This window comes from Macrobrachium nipponense, chromosome 22 (assembly GCF_015104395.2).
Source record: "Macrobrachium nipponense isolate FS-2020 chromosome 22, ASM1510439v2, whole genome shotgun sequence".
Taxonomy (NCBI): Eukaryota; Metazoa; Arthropoda; class Malacostraca; order Decapoda; family Palaemonidae; genus Macrobrachium; species Macrobrachium nipponense.
The window spans coordinates 15,306,976-15,317,379 of record NC_087213.1 but is presented as its reverse complement, the minus strand read 5'-3'; positions in this window follow the sequence as shown (position 1 = coordinate 15,317,379).

Here is a 10,404-nt window from a genome sequence, read left to right as displayed (position 1 = left end):
TCCTCCTTTTTTTATCCTCGGCTGCCTCCTCTCCTCCATAACCCCCCCCCCCCCCGCCCCCCCAGCTCCTCCTCCTCAAGCGGTTCATCAAGACTTTTCCTCCATCTTCGGCTTCGGCGGCATCGACTCTTGGGTGCGCTCTTAACATGTACCAGGAAACCCTAAGAGACTTCCGTTAATGTACCTCTAATTCTTCCGATTCGTCATTTCCTTTCTATTTTCTACCCTTTTCTGGATATACCTTGTCACCTTTTCCATCGGGTCCATTCTTTTAACCTTGAGTTGATTTAGAATCTACTCCAACACGCAATCTAGTCCAGTATTTTCACATAAAGTTGATTTCAATTGAATATAGAATCTAGACCAACATTTCATCTGGTCCAGTCTTTTCTCCTTGAGTTAATTTCAATTGAATATAGAATCTAGTCCTACATTCCATCTTGTCCAGTCTTTTCCCCTTGAGTTAATTTCAATTGAAAATAGAATCGAGTCCAACATTCCATCTTGTCCAGTCCTTTCCCCTTGAATTGATTTGAATTGAAAATAGAATCTAGTCCAACATTCCATCTTGTCCCGTCTTTTCCCCTTGAGTTAATTTCAATTGAAAATAGAATCTAGTCCAACATTCCATCTGGTCCAGTCTTTTCCCTTGAATTGATTTGAATTGAAAATAGAATCTAGTCCAACATTCCATCTTGTCCAGTCTTATACCCTTGAGTTGAGCTCAATTGAATACAGAATCTAGTCCAACATTCCATCTCGTCCAGTCCCTTCCCCTTGAGTTGATTTGAATCGAAAATAGAATTTAGTCCAACATTCCATCTGGTCCAGTCTTTTCCCTTTGAGTTAATTTCAATTGAAAATAAAATCTAGTCCAACATTCCATCTTGTCCAGTCCATTCCCTAGAGTTGATTTCAAATGAAAATAGAATCTAGTCCAACATTCCATCTTCTCCAGTCTTTCCCCTTGAGTTGATTTCAATTGAAAATAGAATCTAGTCCAACTTTCCATCTTGTCCAGTCCTTTCCCCTTGAGTTGATTTCAGTTGAATAGAGAATTCCATCTTGTCCAGTCCTTCCCCTTGAGTAGATTTCAATTGAATACAGAATCTAGTCCAACATTCCATCTTCTCCAGTCTTTTCCCCTTGAATTGATTTCAGTTGAATACAGAATCTAGTCCAACATTCCATCTTGTCCAGTCTTTTCCCCTTGAGTTGATTTCAATTGAATACAGAATCTAGTCCAACATTCCATCTTGTCCAGTCTTTTCCCCTCGAGTTGATTTCAATTGAATACAGAATCTAGTCCAACATTCCATCTTGTCCAGTCTTTTCCCCTCGAGTTGAATCTATGTGGTCCAGTCTTTTCCACTTGAGTTGATTTCAATTGAATACAGAATCTAGACCAACATTCTATGTGGTCCAGTCTTTTCCACTTGAGTTGATTTCAATTGAATACAGAATCTAGTCCAACATTCTATGTGGTCCAGTCTTTTCCCTTTGAGTTGATTTCAATTGAATACAGAATCTAGACCAACATTCTATGTGGTCCAGTCTTTTCCCTTTGAGTTGATTTCAATTGAATACAGAATCTAGTCCAACATTCTATGTGGTCCAGTCTTTTCCCTTTGAGTTGATTTCAATTGAATACAGAATCTAGACCAACATTCTATGTGGTCCAGTCTTTTCCCTTTGAGTTGATTTCAATAGAATACAGAATCTAGACCAACATTCTATGTGGTCCAGTCTTTTCCCCTTGAGTTGATTTCAATTGAATAGAGAATCTAGACCAACATTCTATGTGGTCCAGTCTTTTCCCTTTGAGTTGATTTCAATTGAAAATAGAACTTAGTCCAACATTCCATCTGGTCCAGCCCATTCCCCTTGAGTTGATTTCATTTGAAAATAGAATCTAGTACAACATTCCATCTTGTCCAGTCTTTTCCCCTTGAGTTGATTTCAAATGAAAATAGAATCTAGTCCAACATTCCATCTTGTCCAGTCTTTTCCCCTTGAATTGATTTCAATTGAAAATAGAATCTAGTCCAACGTTCCATCTTGTCCAGTCCTTTCCCCTCGAGTTGATTTCAATTGAAAATAGAATCTAGTCCAACATTCCATCTTCTCCAGTCTTTTCCACTTGAGTTGATTTCATTTGAATACAGAATCTCGTCCAACATTCCATCTTGTCCAGTCTTTTCCCCTTGAGTTGATTTCAATTGAAAATAGAATCTAGTCCAACGTTCCATCTTGTCCAGTTCTTTCCCCTCGAGTTGATTTCAATTGAATATAGAATCTAGACCAACATTCCATCTTGTCCAGTCTTTTCCCCTTGAGTTGATTTCAGTTGAATATAGAATCTAGACAGAAACATTCCCATCTTGTCCAGGTCTTTTCCCCTTTGATGTTTGATTTTCCCCAATTGAGAATTAGAATCTTAGACCAACATCTCCATCTTGTCCAGTCCTTCCCTCTTTTGAGTTTGATTTCAATTAATACAATAAGCTAGTCCAACATTCCAATCTTGTCCAGCTAACTTCCTCGAGTGATTTCAATTAAAACTAGAACTCCTAGTTCAAACATTCCATCTTGCTCCCAGTACCATTCCCTTCGAGTTGATTTCAATTGAAAATTTAGAATTTCTAAAGTTCCACATTCCATTCTTATCCAGTCTTTTCCCCTTTAGTTGGATTTCCAGTTGAACATTACCAGAAACTCTTTGTCCAACATTTCCATCCCTGTCCAGTCTTTTCCACTTGAATTGATTCAATTGAAAAATACAGAATCTTAGTCCAAACCTTCCATCTTGTTCCAGTACTTTTCCCCTTTCGAGTTTTGATCTTTCAATTGAAATAAAATCTAGTCCAACATTCCAATCTTGTCCAGTCTTTCCCTAAAATTGAATTCAATTGAAAAAAGATTCCTAGTCCAAACATTCCATCTCCAGTCTTTTCCACTTTGAGTTGATTTCAATTTGAATACAGAATCTCATCCAACATTCCATCTTGTCCGTCTTCCCCTTGAGGTGATTTCAATGAAAATAGAATCTAGTTTCCAACGTTTCCAACTTGTCCGTTCTTGCCCTCGAGTTTATTTCAATTGAATATTTAGAATCTAGACCCAACATCCTTTGTAGTCTTTTCCCCTTGAGTGATTTCATTAAATAGATATCTAGAAAACATCCATCTGTCCAGTCTTTCCCCGTGAGTGATTTCATTGAATAATAGAATCTAGAACAACAATCCATCTTGTCCAGTCTTCCTCTTGAGTTGATTTCAATTGAATACATAACTAAGTCCAACATTCCATCTGGTTCCAGACTTCCCCCGGTTGATTTCAATTAAAAAATAGATTAGTCAAACATGTCCATCTTGTCCAGTACTTCCCTTCGAGTGATTTCAATGAAAATAGATCTAGTCCAAAAATTCCATTTCTTATCCAGTCTGTTCCCCTTGAGCTGATTTCAGTTGAATACAGAAACTTGTCCAACTTCCAACTTGTCCAGTCTTTTCCACTGAATTGATTTCCCCCAATGAATACAGATTCTAGTCAACGGGGCCATCTTGTTACTGTCTTCCTCGAGTTGATTTCAATGAAAAATAGAATCTAGTCCAAACATTCATATTGTCCAGTCTTTCCCCTTAAATTGATTTCAATGAAAAAAAGAATCTAGTCAACATTCCATCCTTGTCCAGTCTTTCCTTGAGTTGATTTCAATTGGAAAAAAAGAATCTAGTCCAAATTCCATCTTGTCCAGTCTTTTTTCCCCTTGACTTGATTTCAAATTGAATACAAAATCTAGTCCAAACTTCCATCTTTGTCCAGTCTTTCCCTCCCCCAATTGAGTGATTTCAATTGAATACAGAATCTAGTCCAACATTCCATCTTGTACCAGTCTTTCCCCTCGAAGTTGATTTCAATTGAAAATAGGAACTGTCCAACATTTCCATCTTGTCCAGTCCTTCCCCTTGAATTGATTTCATTTGAATACAGAATCTAGTCAAAACATTCCATCTTGTCCATCTTTTCCCCCTTCAGTTGAATTTTCAATTGAAAAATACAGAATCTAGGGGTCCAAACATTCCATCTCCAGTCCCAGAATTTTATTTTCCAAAAATTGAAGTTGATTTTCATGAAAATACCCAGAATTTCTAGTTAACAACATTCCATCTTGGTCCCGTCTTTTCCTTCAATTGATTTCAATTGATACAGAATCTAGTCCAACATTTCCATCTTGCCGATTTCCCATTGAGTTGATTTTCAATGAATCAGAATCTAGTCCAACATTCCATCTTGTCCGTACTTCCCCTCGAGTTGATTTTAAATTGAAAATAGAATCGATCCAAACATTCCTCATTGCCAGTCCTTCCCCCTTGAGTTGATTTCAATTGAATACAGAATCTAGTCCAACATTCCATCTTGTCCTGTACTTACCCCTTGAGTTGATTTCAATTGAAAATAGAATCTAGTCCAACATTCCATCGTGTCCAGTCTTTTCCCATTGAGTTGATTTCAATTGAATACAGAATCTAGTCCAACATTCCATCTTGTCCAGTACTTCCCCCTTGAGTTGATATCAATTGAATACAGAATCTAGTCTAACATTCCATCTTGTCCAGTTTTTCCCCTTGAGTTGATTTCATTTGAAAATAGAATCTAGTCCAACGTTCCATCTTGTCCAGTCTTTCCCTTTGAATTAATATCAATTGAAAATAGAATCTAGTCCAAGGTTCCATCTTGTCCAGTCTTTCCCCTTGAGTTGATTTCAATTGAAAATAGAATCTAGTCCAACATTCCATCTTGTCCAGTCTTTCCCCTTGAGTTAATTTCATTTGAAAATAGAATCTAGTACAACATTCCATCTTGTCCAGTCTTTCCCCTTAAGTTGATTTCAAATGAAAATAGAATCTAGTCCAACATTCTATCTTGTCCAGTCTTTTCCCCTTGAGTTGATTTCAATTGAATATAGAATCTAGTCCAACATTACATCTTGTCCAGTCCTTTCCCCTCGAGTTGATTTCAATTGAATATAGAATCTAGTCCAACATTACATCTTGTCCCGTCTTTTCCCCTTGAGTTGATTTCAATTGAATATAGAATCTAGACCAACATTCCATCTTGTCCAGTCTTTTTCCCCTTAGTTGATTTCAAATTGAATATAGAATGTAGTCCAACATTACATCTTGTCCAGTCTTATCCACCTTTGAGTTGATTTCAATTGAATATAGAATCTAGACCAACATTCCATCTGGTCCCAGTCTTTTCCTTGAGTTTATTTCAATTGATACAGAATCTAGACCAACAAATTCCATACTGGTCCAGTCTTTTACCCTTGAGTTGATTTCAATTGAATACAGAATCTAGACCAACATTCCATCTGGTCCAGTCTTTCCCCCTTGAGTTGATTTCAATTAAATACAGAATCTAGACCAACATTACATCTTGTCCATTCTTTTCCCCCTAAGTTAATTTCAATCGAATACAGAATCTAGACCAACATTCCATCTGGTCCAGTCTTTTTTTCCCCTTCAGTTGATTTCAATTGAATACAGATCTAGAACCAACATTCCTCTGGTTTAGTATTTTTCCCCCCTTAAGTTAATTTTAATTGAACATAGAATCTAGACCAGTCTTTTCCCCTTAAGTTAATTTCAATTGAATACAGATTTTAGACCAACATTTCCATCTGGTCCGGCTTTTTTTCCCCCCTTTAAGTTAATTTCAATTGAACATAGAATCTAGAACCACCATTTCCCTCTGGTTCCCCTAAGTTCATTTTCCCCCAATTTTTTTGTCTATTAAGTTCTTTTCCCCTGAGTCGATTTCAACTTGAACATAGAATCTAGACCAACTTCATTTTTTCCCCCAATTTGGTCTAGAATCTACCCTATTGAGTTCGATTTCAATTTCAATGAACATAGAATCAAGACCAACATTCCAGCTGGTCCAGTCTTTTACCTTCGGAGTTTATTTTTTCAATTTGAACATAGAATTCAGGACCAAACATTCCATCTGGTCTAAGTCTTTTACCTTTGAGTTTGATTTCAATCCTGAACATAGAAATTCTAGCACCACCCCCATTATTCCATCCTGGTCCAGTCTTTTGACTTTGAGTTGAATTTAAATCTGAACATAGAATCTAGACCAACATTCCATTCTTGTCCCAGTCTTTTACCTTTGAGTTGAGGTTCAATGAAACATAGAATCTAGACCAAAACATTCACCCATCTGGTACCCAGTCTTTTACCTTTGAGTTTATTTCAAGTGGAACATATAATTCAGACCAAAAGTAACCATCCATCGGTCCCAAGTCTTTTCCCTTAAAGTGGATTTTCAATTGAATACAGAATCTAGACCAACATTCCATCTGGATCTGGTTCTTTTCCCTTAAGTTGATTTCAACTGAACATAGAATCTAGACCAACATTCCATCTGGTCTAGTCTTTTCCCCTTAAGTTGATTTCAACTGAACATAGAATCTAGACCAACATTCCATCTGGTCTAGTCTTTTCCCCTTAAGTTGATTTCAACTGAACATAGAATCTAGACCAACATTCCATCTGGTCTAGTCTTTTCCCCTTAAGTTGATTTCAACTGAACATAGAATCTAGACCAACATTCCATCTGGTCCAGTCTTTTACCTTTGAGTTGATTTCAATTGAATACAGAATCTAGTCCAACATTCCATCTGGTCCAGCCCATTCCCCATGAGTTGATTTCAATTGAAAATAGAATCTAGTCCAACATTCCATCTTGTCCAGTCTTTTCCCTTCGAGTTGATTTCAATTGAATACAGAATCTCGTCCAACATTCCATCTGGTCCAGCCCATTCCCCTTGAGTTTGTTGATTTCATTTGAAAATAGAATCTAGTACACATTCCATCTTGTCCAGTCTTTTCCCCTTGAGTTGATTTCAAATGAAAATAGAATCTAGTCCAACATTCCATCTTGTCCAGACTTTTCCCCTTGATTTGATTTCAATTGAAAATAGAATCTAGTCCAACGTTCCATCTTGTCCAGTCCTTTCCCCTTTCGAGTTGATTTCAATTGAAAATAGAATCTAGTCCAACATTACATCTTGTCCAGTCTTTTCCCCTTGAATTGATTTCAATTGAAAATAGAATCTAGTCCAACGTTCCATCTTGTCCAGTCCTTTCCCCTCGAGTTGATTTCAATTGAATATAGAATCTAGACCAACATTCCATCTTGTCCAGTCTTTTCCCCTTGAGTTGATTTCAATTGAATATAGAATCTAGACCAACATTCCATCTTGTCCAGTATTTTCCCCTTGAGTTGATTTCAATTGAATATAGAATATGGACCAACATTCCATCTTGTCCAGTCCTTCCCCCTTGAGTTGATTTTCAATTGAATACAAATCTATCAACTTCCATTCTCCAGTCTTTTCCCATTGAGTTTGAATTTCATTGATCCACAATCTTATTCCAACATTCATTCTTGTCCAGTACTCCCCCTTGATTGATTTTCATTGAAAATAGAATCTGTCCAACATTCCATCGTGTCCAACTTTCCCTTAGTTGATTTCAATTGAAATACGAATCTAGTCCAACATTCCATCTTTGTCCAGTATTTCCCCACTCGGTTGATTTCAATTGAAAATAGAATCTCGACCAACATTCCATCTTGTCCAGCTTTTCCCCCCTTGAGTTGATTTCAATTGAATATAGAATCTAGGCCAACATTCCATCTGGTCAATCTTTTCCCCTCATTTGATCAAATTGAATTAAAATATAAGTCCAACATCCATCTTGTCCATCCTTTTCCCTCGAGTTTGAATTTTCATTGATACAGAATCTATCCAACGTTTCCATCTTGTCCATCTTTTCCCTCGAGTTGGATTTTAATTGAAAATAGAATCTAGTCCCACCTTCCATCTTGTCCAGTCTTTCCCCCTTGATTGATTTCAATTGAAAATAGAACCTAGTCCAACATCCCATCTTGTCCAGCTTTCCCCTTGAATTGATTTCAATTGAAAATAGAAAATCTCCACGTTTCCCTCTTTCCAGTCTTTCCCCTTTGAGTTATTTTAATTGAAAAGAGAATCTAGTCCAACATTCCATTCCATTTGTTCCAGTCTTTTACCTTTGAGTTGATTGCAATTCAACATAGAATCTAAACCAACATTCCATCTGGTCCGGTCTTTTACCTTTGAGTTTATTTCAATTGAACATAGAATTCAGACCAATATTCCATCTGGTCCAGTCTTTTACCTTTGATTTGAGTTCAATTGAACATAGAATTTAGACCAACATTCCATCTGGTCCAGTCTTTTACCTTTGAGTTGAGTTCAATTGAACATAGAATCTAGACCAACATTCCATCTGGTCTAGTCTTTTACCTTTGAGTTGATTTCAACTGAACATAGAATCTAGACCAACATTCCATCTGGTCCAGTCTTTTACCTTTGAGTTGAGTTCATTGAACATAGAGTCTAGACAACATTCATCTGTCGAGTCTTTTACCTTTCGAGTTTATTTCATTGAACATAGAATTCAGACCAACATTCCTCTGAGTCCAGTCTTTACCCTTTGAGTTTATTCAATGCACTTAGGTTTGATAGAATTCAGACCAATATTCCATCTGTCCAGTCTTTTCCCCTTAATTTGATTTCATTGAATACAGAATCTAGACCAATTCATCTTGTTAGTCTTTTCCCCTTAGTTGATTTCGAACTGAACATAATATCCTCGACCCACATTCCACAAGGTCTAGTCTTTTCCCTTAAAGTTGATTTCAACTGAACAATAGAATCTGACCAACATTCCATCTGGTCTAGGTCTTTTCCCTCCTTTAAGTTGTTTTACACTTTTGAACCATATAATTCGAGAACCAACATTCCATCTTGGTCAGTTTCTTTTAACCTTTGAATTGATTTCAATTGAATACATAGCTCTTGTCCAACATTCCATCTGCTCCAGCCCATTACCCTTGAGTTGATTTCAATTGAAAATAAAATCTAGTCCAACATTCCATCTTGTCCAGTCTTTTCCCCTTAAGTTGATTTCAATTGAATACAGAATCTCGTCCAACATTCCATCTCGTCCAGTCTTTTCCCTTTGAGTTGATTTCAATTGAATAAAGAATCTAGTCCAACATTCCATCTGGTCCAGCCCATTCCCCTTGAGTTGATTTCATTTGAAAATAGAATCTAGTACAACATTCCATCTTGTCCAGTCTTTTCCCCTTGAGTTGATTTCAAATGAAAATAGAATCTAGTCCAACATTCCATCTTGTCCAGACTCTTCCCCTTGATTTGATTTCAATTGCAAATAGAATCTAATCCAACGTTACATCTTGTCCAGTCTTTTCCCCTTGAATTTATTTCAATTGAAAATAGAATCTAGTCCAACGTACCATCTTGTCCAGTCCTTTCCTCTCGAATTGATTTCAATTGAATATAGAATCTAGACCAACATTCCATCTTGTCCAGTCTTTTCCCGTTGAGTTGATTTCAATTGAATATAGAATCTAGACCAACATTCCATCTTGTCCAGTATTTTCCCCTTGAGTTGATTTCAATTGAATATAGAATATGGACTAACATTCCATCTTGTCCAGTCCTTCCCCTTGAGTTGATTTCAATTGAATACAGAATCTAGTCCAACATTCCATCTTGTCCAGTCTTTTCCCATTGAGTTGATTTTAATTGCATACAGATTCTAGTCCAGCATTCCATCTTGTCCAGTACTTCCCCCTTGAGTTGATTTCAATTGAAAATAGAATGTAGTCCAACATTCCATCTTGTCCAGACTTTTCCCATTGAGTTGATTTCAATTGAATACAGAATCTAGTCCAACATTCCATCTTGTCCAGTATTTCCCCTCAAGTTGATTTCAATTGAAAATAGAATCTAGTAAAACATTCCATCTTGTCCAATCTTTTCTCCTTAAGTTGATTTCAATTGAATATAGAATCTAGGCCAAACATTCCATCTGGTCAAAATCTTTTCCCTTAAGTTGATTTCAATTGAATATAGAATCTAGTCCAAACAATTCCGCCCCATCTTGTCCAGTCTTTTCCAACCCCTTGCAGTGACTTCCATTGAATACAGATCTAGTCCACGTTCCCCATCTTGTTCCAGTCTTTCCCCTCGAGTTGATTTCAATTGAAAATAGAATCTAGTCCACATTCATCTTTGTTCCATTTCCTTTCCAAATTGATTGAATTCCAATTGAAAATAGATCTAGTCCAAACCATTCCTCTTGTCAGTCCCTTTCCCCTTTGAATTGGATTTCAATTTAAAATAGAATCTGTTCCAACGTTCCAATCTTGTCCAGTTCCCCTTTCCCTTGAGTTGATTAAGTTGGAAGAATTAGAAAAATCTAGTCCAACCATTCCATCTTGTCCAGTCTTCCCCCTTTTGGAGTTGATTTTCAATTTGGA